Below are 12,017 nucleotides of genomic sequence, written 5' to 3'. Positions count from 1 at the left end.
TTATAGGCATGAGCCACCGCACCTGACTGATATTTTTAATTTTACATAGACCAATTTAGTGATCTTTATCAATATTTCTTGATTTGTGCCATGGAACTGCCAGTTTTTCCTCTCCCAGTATACGAAGAATTTCAACCACAGTTTTCTTTGTCTTGATATAATTTCATCTTTTAATTTCACCTATTGCCCAGACAAGCTCGGTCAGGGAGACCCTAACCCAGCGGCGCTAGTGGAATTAAAGACACACACACAGAAATATAGAGGTGTGAAGTGGGAAATCAGGGGTCTCACAGCCTTCAGAGCTGAGAGCCCCGGGCTGGGCGTGGTGGCTCACGCTTGTAATCCCAGCACTTTGAGAGGCCGAGGCGGGTGGATCACGAGGTCGGGAGATCGAGACCACGGTGAAACCCCATCTCTACTAAAAATACAAAAAAATTAGACGGGCGTGGTGGCGGGCGCCTGTAGTCCCAGCTACTCGGAGAGGCTGACGCAGGAGAATGGCGTGAACCCGGGAGGCGGAGCTTGCAGTGAGCCAAGATTGCGCCACTGCACTCCAGCCTGGGCGACAGAGCGAGACTCCGTCTCAAAAAAAAAAAAAAAAAAAAAAAAATCTCCAGAGCTGAGAGCCCTGAACAGAGATTTACCCATGTATTTATTAACAGCAAGCCAGTCATTAGCATTGTTTCTATAGATATTCGATTAACTAAAAGTATCCTTTATGGGAAACGAAGGGATGGGCTGAATTAAAGGAATAGGTTGGACTAGTTAACTGCAGCAGGAGCATGTTCTTAAGGCACAGATTGCTCATGCTATTGTTTGTAGCTTAAGAATGCCTTTAAGCGGTTTTCCACCCTGGGCGGGCCAGGTGTTCCTTGCCCTCATTCCGGTAAACCCACAACCTTCCAGGGAGGGCATTATGGCCATCATGAACATGTCACAGTGCTGCAGAGATTTTGTTTATGGCCAGCTTTGGGGCCAGTTTATGGCCAGATTTTGGGGGGCTTGTTCCCAACAACCTCTCAAATGTGTTTATTTGTACCTACCTTTTAGGTAGAATATTATGATGGGAGGAACAAACTCATGTTTTCAAAGGCATGTCCAGTAAGCCAAACAGTAATCATTAGAAGTATTTACAAAGTGACCTACAATTAAAGGCTTTGCCAAACTCATTACACTGGCAAGGTTTTTCTCTTACGTGTACTTTCTGTTTTTGTGTGAATAATGAAGAATGGAGGAAATTATTCCCATACTTATTAGAAATATGGGTTTGGAGCCTACAAGAAATTCTTTGGGCTGTTGAAACTGAGGAGGCATTGTTGATAGACTTCTCCACTTGATTACCAACTTTCCCTTTGGTCTGAAATATGTGCAGTTCAGGCAGATGCGAATGAAAGCTTAATCCAAGCTGATGTTTAATAGGCTTGTTTCCAGCACGGCTTTGATTATATCACTCTGTACTAGCAGTAAACATTTTGTTTTTTTATGGGTGCTTCATGGCCATTTCTTTCATCTTCTTTCCACTAAAACTCAGTCATGATTATCTTTCTTGATTTCTGGGAAGCAAAAATCTCCAATGTAATGACTTTTATGTCTTTCCAATGTCCCTGTGTAGAAACCTTCTCCTGTATTACCTTGCTCTGTTGACAAGAATTCCATCATGCTTTTCGAAGAGAAAATATAATGACCAATAGGTTTCCAATTTAGTGCAGATGGTAAATAATATTGAAATGTGTAAATATTACACAAAATTACTTATTTTAAGCTTCCCAAACATGATCTTTAAAGTTTAACAACACAAAAGGAATACACTTCTTTAAGAAAGAATGGGTGTGATCTGAAGGCACAGCCCCCTCTGACTTTCAATGTTCCACACTCCCCGGCCAGAGCCTCCTCGGCTTCTTTTTTTCCCTTTCTCCCCTTCCCCTCCCCCCGACCACAGCTGCCTCCATTTCCTTAAGGAAGAGTTTTTTTCTCTCTCACTCACCCACACCATAGTGGCGTGCAAGCGGGCCGGGCAGGCGGCCAAGTTTTCCAAGATACAACTTCATCAAGATGTCCAGTGACAGGCAAAGATCCGAGGATGACAGCCCCAGCATCAGCAGTGGCAGATGTGGACCAGCAAGACCAAGCTTCTCCAGAGCCTGAAGAACACAAGGAAAGAAAACCTTCTGCCACCCAGCCGAAGAAAAACACCAAACTCTCTAGCAAAACCCCTGCTAAGTTATCCACTAGTGCTAAAAGAATTCAGAAGGAGCTAGCTGAAATAACCCTTGATCTTCCTCCTAATTGCAGTGCTGGGCCTAAGGAGATAACATTTATGAATGGAGATCAACTATACTAGGTCCACCGGGCTCTGTATATGAAGGTGGTGTGTTTTTCTGGATGTCACATTTTCATCAGATTATCCACTGAAGCCACCAAAGGTTACTTTCCACACCAGAATCTATCACTGCAACATCAACAGCCAGGGAGTCATCTGTCTGGACATCCTTAAAGACAACTGGAGTCCCGCTTTGACTATTTCAAAGGTTCTGCTATTTGTTCCCTTTTGACAGACTGCAACCCTGCAGGTCCTCTGGTTGGAAGCATAGCCACTCAGTATTTGACCAACAGAGCAGAACACGACAGGACAGCCAGACGGTGGACCAAGAGGTATGCAACATGATTCACATAATTTGTATGCAGTGTGAAGGAGCAGAAGGCATCTTCTCACTGTGCTGCAAATCTTTATAGCCTTTACAATATGGACTTCTGTGTATATGTTACACTGATTCTACTCTGCTTTTATCCTTTGGAGCCTGGGAGACTCCCCAAAAAGGTAAATGCTATTAAGAGTAGAACTTTGTAGCTGTAGATTAGTTATATTTAAAACATCTACTTGCAAGCCTTGCTTCTTTGGGATATCAAAATGTATTTTGCGATGTACTAAGGATACTGGTCCTGAAGTCTACCAAATAATACAGTGCATTTTAGCCCAATTCATTATCTGTATGAAGTTATAAAAATAGCTGTAGATGACTAGGAATTATGTCATTTGTATTAAACCCAGATCTATTTCTGAGTATGTGGTTCATACTGTTGTGAAAAATGTTTGACCTTTGTCAGTTTGTAATGAGAGGACTTCCTTTTAGCCTTTGTAGCTCAGAGAGCACCTGACGTATCATCTCAAACAGAATAAACATGCTCCTGAAGGAAAAAAAAAAAAAAAAAAGAAAGAAAAAGAAAGGGCGTGATCTCAACTCAGTGCAACCTCCACCTCCCAGGTTCCAGCGATTCTCATGCCTCAGCCTCCCGAGCAGCTAGGACTATAGGTGCGCACCACCACACCTGGATAATTTTTGTATTTTTAGTAGAGAGTGGGTTTCACCATGTTGGCCAGGCTGGTCTCGAACTCCTGGTCCCAAGTGATCCACCCACCTCAGCCTCCCAAAGTGCTGGGATTACAAACATGAGCAACCGTGCTGAGCCAGAGATGTGTGTTCTGAAAACAAAGCCAGCTGGAGATTGCTGCCTAGTTCTGTGCATGGTCCTATTCGTGAAGAAAAACAATAACGGGCTAAATATGAATAGTAGTGCCGTATAAAAATTTGAGGGTAAATCTTGTTTCTTATATAAAAATAATGGTGTCCCTTTTGCTGATTCCTATATGATTTGAAATAAATCCCTGGACCTCTAAACACAGTCTGCGGAATAAGACATAAAAAGTAAAGCCAGCAAGTTGACAGACTAGCAAATGCTAGGCCCTCATATCCTCATGGAGGCACCAACTTAACAAAAAATGTTTCATCAGAAATGTCTTTGTGGAAAGTCTAGAAACCAGTAAGGAAGCTGCAGTTTTCAATGAACACCAATGCAAAATTGGACTGAAGGGGGGGGGAAGTTTGTGGAAATTTGCTCATCTGGTCCCACTGCCTCCCCGGCACAGGGCAGTATGCATCTGTCATTATTTTCTTCTAGGGACAAAAGAAAAGAGTAAAACTTACAGCCACTGTTCTGGCTTGTCTGGCATTTGCATGACAGACTGAATTCTCTCTCTTTTGACTGGGATTATTGAAAGAAACAGTGAAGGCCAGGAGCGGTGGCTCATGCCTGTAATCCCAGCACTTTGGGAGGCCAAGGCAGGCAGATCATGAGGTCAGGAGTTCAAGGCCAGCCTGGCCAACATGGTGAAACCCCGTCTCTGCTAAAAATACAAAAATTGGCTGGGCGCGGTGGTGGGCACCTGTAATCCCAGCTACTTGAGAGGCTGAAGCAGGAGAATCACTTGAACTTGGGAGGCACTCCGGCCTGGGCGACAGAGCAAGACTCCATCTCAAAAAAAGAAAAAAAAAAAATTAGCCAGGTGTTGTGGTGCCCACCTCTAGTCCCAGCTACTCACGAGGCTGAGGCAGGAGAATCACTTGAACCTGGGAAGCGGAGGTTGCAGTGAGCCGAGATTGCACCACTGCACTCCTGCCTGTGTGTGTGTGTCACAGTGAGACTCCATCTCAAAAAAAAAAAAGAATTTTGATCTCTGCAATCTGTTTACTTTTTAATTTAATTTTTTTTTTTTTTTGAGACGGAGTCTTGCTCTTGTTGCCCCCACTGGAGTGCAATGGTGGGATCTCGGCTCACTGCAACCTCTGCCTTCCAAGTTCAAGTGAAGTGCACAGAAAACGGCTTCTCTTTTATACGGAGAAGGAAGCAAGGTTAGAAAGCAGCAGGTACAGGGCAGTGGATGAGGATCTGCTGTGACCTATTCAGCGAATATTTTATCGTAAGGTCAGTTTACACTTGGGATGGGATATTAAAAAGGCAAAGTTGGGCTGGGCGCCGTGGCTCATGCCTGTAATCTTAGCACTTTGGGACACCAAGATGGGTGGATCGCTTGAGGACGGGAGTTCAAGACCAGCCTGGCCAACATGGTGAAACTCTGTCTCTACTAAAAATAAAACAATTAGCTGGGTGTGGTGGCACACATCTGTAATCCCAGCTACTGGGGAGTTTGAGGCAGGAGAATCACTTGAACCTGGGAGGCAGAGCTTGCAGTGAGCCGAGACTCCATCTCAAAAACAAACAAAGAGAAGTTGTTCTCAATCACAGTGCCGGTATGTGGTTAAGAAATAGAGGTTGTTAGCCGGGCACGGTGGCTCATGCCACTCCTGAGGTCAGGAGTTCAAGACCAGCCTGACCAACATGGAGAAACCCTGTGTCTACTAAAAATACAAAATTAGCCAGGCACAGTGGCGCATGCCTGTAATCCCAGCTACTCGGGATGCTGAGGCAGGAGAATCACTTGAACCTGGGAGGCAGAGGTTGCGATGAGCCGAGATCATGCCATTGCACTCCAGCCTGGGTAACAAGAGTGAAACTGCCTCAAAAAAAAAAAAAAAAAAAGAGAAATAGAGGTTGTTCTGAATTTCAATGGCCAAGAATAGTCCAACAGTCAGGGGCTTGGAGAAACAGGGAAGCCTAAGGTTTGAGTAAGTTAACAAGCATTGTTTCCACAGATCAGTGAGAAATCCTTGATAAGACAAACTGTGGGAATTTGGAGTTTTTTCTTATGTAAACAAAGAGGGTAAGCTTTGAAGTAAGCTGTTTGTAGGGAAAACAAAAACAAGGGATTGGGCAGGGGAGTGGTTTCCGGTGGGTTTTATTTGTTTTTGGTTTGTTTTTGTTTTTGGTTTGTTTTTGTTTTTGTTTTGCTTTTGCCCTAGAGGCCTCAAGAGGTCTGGGGAACATGTGCTCCTCTGGTGCTTTCTTCAATCTTTGCTATTTCTTCAACCCTTTACTAGGTTTACAGGGTTGTAATAAACTTCAACACTGTCACCACATGTCACATAAAACAAAATTTGAAAAATAATAAGTACAGGCCAGGTGCGGTGGCTCACGCCTGTAATCCCAGCACTTTGGGAGGCCGAGGCGGGCGGATCACCTGAGGTCAGGAGTTCGAGACCAGCCTCACCAATATGAAGCAATTCCGTCTCTACTAAAAAAATACAAAATAGCCAGGCATGGTGGCGGATGCCCGTAATCCCAGCTACTCAGGAGGCTGAGGCAGAAGAATCGCTTGAACCCAGGAGGCGGAGGTTACTGTGAGCCGAGATCACACCATTGTACTCCAGCCTAGGCAACAAGAGCAAAATTCCGTCTCCAAAATAATTCATGTATTATTACACATGAAATAATAATACATGTATACTACTTGAAAAATAGAACTAAAAATACGAACAATAGTGATGTTGCCCCATACTTCAGTTTTTGAACGGAATGAAAGGGCCTTGAGTATTCATTTTGGCTGTGTTATTCATTCCTGTCACACACAAGAGACATTAGTAATTATTGGAAGATATGGCTCTAAATCTCCAAATTCAGGGGTCTGTGTAACTGTTAAATTGAACAGAAACCTAGAGATATATTAAGAAAAATAGTGGGCTGGGCGTGATGGCTCATGCCTGTAATCCTAGTACTTTGGGAGACTGAGGCGGGTGAACTGCCTGAGCTCAGGAGTTCAAGACCAGCCTGAGCAACATGATGAAACCCTATTTCAAGTAAAAATACAAAAAAATTAGCCGGGCGTGGTGGTGTGAGCCTGTAATCCCAACTAATTGGGAGGCTGAGGCAGGAGAATTGCTTGAACCTGGGAGGCAGAGGTTGCAGTGAGCCAAGGTCGCACCACTGCCCTCCAACCTGGGTGACAGAGCAAGACTCTGTCTCCAAAAAAATAAAAAGAAAAAGAAAAATGGTGTTCCCTTTTCCATTTTCCTGCTGACCATGGAAAAACACACTCTCACAGTTTTATCAATTCTTTGGTAACAATTAGAAAATGCAAGCACTGGTTCACGTCGACAGCCCAGAGTCCACAAATCCTCTGCTCTGAGCCTGTCTGGACTTCCCCGATCCCAGCTTCTCTCCTTTGAAAACACTAAGAATAATATCACTGCATCAGTTTTTACTAGAGCCAGTCACCTGTCGTGCCTGGAACAGGGATCGTACCCAGATTGCCCTCAGTCCCAATAATCACGGAGTGCACATCTATAAGAAGTACGAGAGCCAGTGGGTGAAAGCTCATGAACTCAATGAGCACAATGGACACATCACAGGTATTGATGGGCTCCCAAGAGCGATCGCATTGTCTCTCGTGGGGTAGACCGCAATGCCTATGTCTGGAGTCAGAAAGATGGTGTCTGGAAGCCAACCCTGGTGATCCTGAGAATTAATCGCGCAGCCACTTTTGTGAAGTGTCCCCCCTAGAGAACAAATTCGCTGTGGGAAGTGGAGCATGACGCATTTCTGTTTGTTACTTTGAGTCTGAAAGTGACTGGTGGGTAAGCAAGCATATTAAAAAGCCGATTGGCTCCACAGTCCTCAGCTTGGATTGGCATCCCAACAACGTTTTGCTGGCAGCAGGGTCATGTGACTTCAAATGCAGAGTGTTTTCTGCTTACATTAAAGAAGTGGATGAAAAGCCCGCCAGCATGCCCTGGGGCAGCAAGCTGCCTTTTGGGCAGCTGATGTCAGAGTTTGGTGGCAGTGGCACTGGTGGCTGGGTCCACGGGGTAAGCTTCTCTGCCAGTGGGAGCCGCCTGGCCTGGGTCAGCCACAAAAGCACCGTATCTGTTGCTGATGCCTCAAAAAGTGTTCAGGTCTCAATTCTGAAGACAGAGTTCCTACCGCTCCTGAGTGTGTCATTTGTCTCAGAGAACAGCGTTGTGGCTGCTGGCCATGACTGCTGCCCGGTGCTCTTTAACTATGATGACCGCGGCTGCCTGACCTTCGTCTCCAATTTAGACATTCCAAAACAGAGCATCCAGCGCAACACGTCTGCCATAGAACGCTTCCACAACATGGACAAGAGGGCCATGACTGAGGACCGCAACGTGGCCTTGGAGACGCTGCACCAGAATAGCATCACTCAAGTCTCTATTTATGAGGCAGACAAGCAAGGTTGTCGCAAATTTTGCACTACTGGCATTGATGGAGCCATGACAATTTGGGATTTCAAGACCCTCGAGTCTTCCATCCAGGTCCTCCGGATAATGTGAACGCCATCCAGCATGACAAACTGTGACCAACTGCAGCTGTGCTGTGGCACGATGGCGAGGAACCTAGACCCAAGGAAGCACTGAAAACACATATCACGCCAGTGCTGTGTGGTTTTGTTTGAGTATAAAATTGGTGAAAGTGTTGATTTTATAAAAGCAGTAATTTTTTTTTTTTTTTTTGCGATTTCATTCCATTCTTGACCAAAGCTTCCCTTTAAGTAGTTTATTATGGAAAATTGTCACACTAACTTAAAAGACAGGGTGAGGGAGATATGTAAATTGTCCACTAGAAAATTAAATAAAAGAACCAAATGTGGAAAAAAAAAAGAAAGAAAGAAAATACAAGCACTTAGGCCAGGTGCAGTGGCTCATGCCTGTAATCCCAGCACTTTGGGAGGCCGAGGCGGGTGGATCACCTGAGGTGGGGAGTTCGAGACCAGCCTGGCCAACATGGAGAAACCCCATCTCTACTAAAAATACAAAATTAGCCGGGCATGGTGGTGCATGCCTGTAATCCCAGCTACTCAGGAGGTTGAGGCAGAAGAATCGCTTGAACCCAGGAGGTGTAGGTTGCAGTGAGCCGAGATCACGCCACTGCACTCCAGCCTGGGCAACAAAAGTGGAAAAAAGAGGCCGGGCATGGTGGCTCACACCTTTGGGAGGCTGAGGTGGGTAAATCACCTGAGGTCAGGAGTTCGAGACCAGCCTGGCCAACATGGTGAAACTCTTCTCTACTAAAAATAAAAAAAAAGTTAGCTGGGCATGGTGGCGGGTGCCCATATTCCCAGCTACTTGGGAGGCTAAGGCAGGAGAATCCCTTGAACCTAGGAGGCAGAGGTTACAGTGAGCCGAGATTGCACCACTACACTCTACCCTGCGTGACAGAGCGAGACCTCCTCCCCTCCCCCGCCAAAAAAAAGAAAAAAGAAAATACTAGAACTAATTTATATGTCAGATTCATGTCACATCTCAAATTCATCTAAATTTTCTTGACATCCCTTTTTATACCAGTGGAGCCCAGATGAAGACACTTAATAGAAGTTTTCTCTCTATCAGAGAAATAAGTTGATGAGAATAAACTCAATGAAGGTGAAAATTCTGTTGTTTTCTGTGACCTGGGGTAAAAAGCTTAAGGTGAATTTACATTCAAACTGGTTATAAAGAGAGAACATACAGAAGTGGATGAACGAGGTATAATTAAGTTTTTCTATCCACAAACCAGGTGAAAGTATTGCAGGAGGCAGATAGCGAGGCATGAGCAGGTAAGGAGACCCTGTGTCACCCGCAAGGGGTCCTGATCCAGAACCTAAGAGAGGGTTCTTGGATCTCACGCAAGGAAGAATTCAAGGTGAATCCATATAGTAAAGTGAAAGCAAGTTTATTAAGAGAGTAAAGGAATAAAGAACGGCTACTCCATAGGCAGAGCAGCCTCCTGTCTCATCCTATGACTAAGAATGCCTTCACTTACTGGGAATGTAACCCAGCGGGTCTCAGGCTTATTTTCTCCAGCCCCTATTCCAGATGGAATTGCTCTGGTTCAAATGTCTCTGACACTTTGGAAAGGAATCTTTAGAAATGCAACTCACTGGCCGGACGCGTTGGCTCATGCCTGTAATCCCAGCACTTTGGGGGGCCGAGACAGACGGATGACGAGGTCAGGAGATCAAGACTATCCTGGCTAACACAGTGAAACTCCGTCTCTACTAAAAATACAAAAACTTAGCTGGCCTGGTAGCGGGCGCCTGTAGTCCCAGCTACTCAGGAGGCTGAGGCAGGAGAATGACGTGAACCCAGGAGGTGGAGCTTGCAATGAGCCGAGATCGCGCCACTGCATTCCAGCCTGGGGGATAGAGCGAGACTCTGTCTCAAAAAAAAAAAAAAAAGAAATGCAACTCACCGAGAGTCTCCTTAAAGATGCTGCCCAGTGACGGCAAAAAAAGATCAGTGGCTACATTGCCTCCACCTGGCCTTGTGGCTGCACTTCTGTGGCCCAGAAGGGGACTTATCAGGGGCTATCTGGACATAATCGAGATGGGGGATTTTCCCCATTAACAACCATGTGTACTTCTGCAATAACCCACCCTAGAAGAGCCTTCTGCTCAAAATGATACTAAAACACACATCCTTGGGTGGAGATTTGAGATGCTAATGAGACATGTGACGTGTGTACCAGCATGGACCGTCACAGGGCTTTCCTGATCAGAGGACTTCCTGGAACATGCTTACTAGGAACATCCCTGCATAGCCCCTTCATGAATAATCATGTCAGCTTCTCACAAAAAGGCTCTGCCCAACACTAGTAAAGACAGACTCATTCTTTCCACTGTTCAGGGTGTCTCTTCTTTCCGAGATCCTACGCCTTTAGATAAAGGGCACTTACCCGCTTAACTCTTCTGCGTGTCTCTTGACTGAATTCAAGGAGACCAAGAACCAGAGGACTTCCACGCCCCTCCTGGTAAGACCGAGACCCAGAGGACTTCCACGCCCCTCCTGGTAACGTCTGGTGTTTTCTCCTGGTGGCCTGTGAACTGTTCTTCTGGGTAAGTGCCAAAAAGCTGGTGCCACATTCTCTGGTTGATGACCTCTGCTTCTTTCTGCACTGAAGAACCTGCTGCCCTAATGCAGTTCTGGCAGCTTTAAGGGGAGGGGTTTTTCCTCTCAGGCTCTGTTCACTAACAACTGCCCAGTCCCATTTCCCTTCAGCCACTGTCACTCTGCTCCTGCTGGCTGGTTTCTCAGCTCACCCTGAGGGGTGACAAGCAGAGGAGGGAGGACTTTAAACTCCACACTGAGTAGATCTGAGACATGGTGACCCTCCCTGCAGGAGGCTTGTGAAGGTGGCAGAAAATCCACCCTGGCTGTGCAGTGACTGGGGAGCTTCATATCTTTCAGCTAAAACTACTGTCCTGTGTGGAGTCGGCTCTTCTCCTTGCTGTTCATGGCACTCCCTTCCCCTGGACACAATATGCCGCCACCAGTGAATAATCCCCCAGGTCACTCTGCTTACTCTTTGCTGTCCCTGTCCTCGCCGCCGGGCTTCCTCGAATTCCTCCTTCATGTGCAGGCGCCTTGTATGTCCTGCTTGTCCCGGACCTGCTGCGTTTGCTTCACTGCCAATCGCCGGAGGCCTGCCCGGGCCTGTGAGGAAGTTTATACTTATTTTTTCCCTAGAGTTGAGACCCAGCTTCGTCCTTTCAGTTGCCTCCTTTCTCACTGCAGGGACCGGCACTGGCAGGATGCTCGCTTACGGGCATCCCTCGTTTACTATCGGGTCCTTCTCCGCCCGACTACCCTTCAAGAATGCATCATTCTGTGGCTCCTCAAGCGAGCTGTCCGGTTCCTCCGGATGGTCATTTATGGGCCTCTTTCTCAGACCCCAGTTTCTCTTTACAACCGGGGTTTCCTCTGGATCAATGGAAAGTTCTTCATCCGCCTCCTAAAGCCATTGTTACAGACCTGTACAGCAGTCAGGTGCTTTTTGCATTATGTTGAAAAAGCTGACAGAAAATGCCCCCGGCGCTCCCCTTGCTGCTTATGTGATCATATTAGGGATGTAAAAAACCAGAATCAACAGCCCAGTCCACTAACTCTGAGCCCCAGGGGCCTTCCATGCCTGTTTAAGCATTTTTTCTGTATGATCCCCAAGGAACCTACTGTGGCTAGGGGAAGATATCAAATTTACCTCCATTCCTCTAACCATCTGTATGCATTGATCCGATATTATCATGCATTAAGGGGACCTTACCATGGAGTCCCTTCTCTGCAGACTTTAGCAGGGGCAGAACTACTGGACTTCTTGAAGAACCAAGGTCACTGGGAATACGAGAGACAAGAGAACTACTCCCATGCCCGACGTTCTTACATGCTTCCCGGCCCAACACAGAGGTGAGAAAGGCGTCCCTCCTAGGCATCAATCCTAGGAAATCTAAGAAACCCTTCTGAGCAAAATGAGACACAGAGAGACAATGGATGGCGCCAATGCTAAGGTTAGCT

The 12,017-nt window shown here is 46.1% G+C and overlaps 2 pseudogenes; both read left to right on the top strand.

The window, feature by feature from the left end:
- Window positions 1-1,786: 1,786 nt before the first annotated feature.
- On the top strand, window positions 1,787-2,646 carry LOC129460751 (ubiquitin-conjugating enzyme E2 E3-like; annotated as a pseudogene).
- Window positions 2,647-4,717: 2,071 nt separating this feature from the next.
- Window positions 4,718-8,024, top strand: LOC129459312 (actin-related protein 2/3 complex subunit 1A-like; annotated as a pseudogene).
- Window positions 8,025-12,017: the final 3,993 nt, after the last annotated feature.

The sequence above is a fragment of the Symphalangus syndactylus genome, chromosome 13, assembly GCF_028878055.3.
Source record: "Symphalangus syndactylus isolate Jambi chromosome 13, NHGRI_mSymSyn1-v2.1_pri, whole genome shotgun sequence".
NCBI lineage: Eukaryota > Metazoa > Chordata > Mammalia > Primates > Hylobatidae > Symphalangus > Symphalangus syndactylus.
The sequence above is the reverse complement of the archived record's forward strand: the minus strand, read 5'-3'. Positions and strand labels throughout refer to the sequence as shown.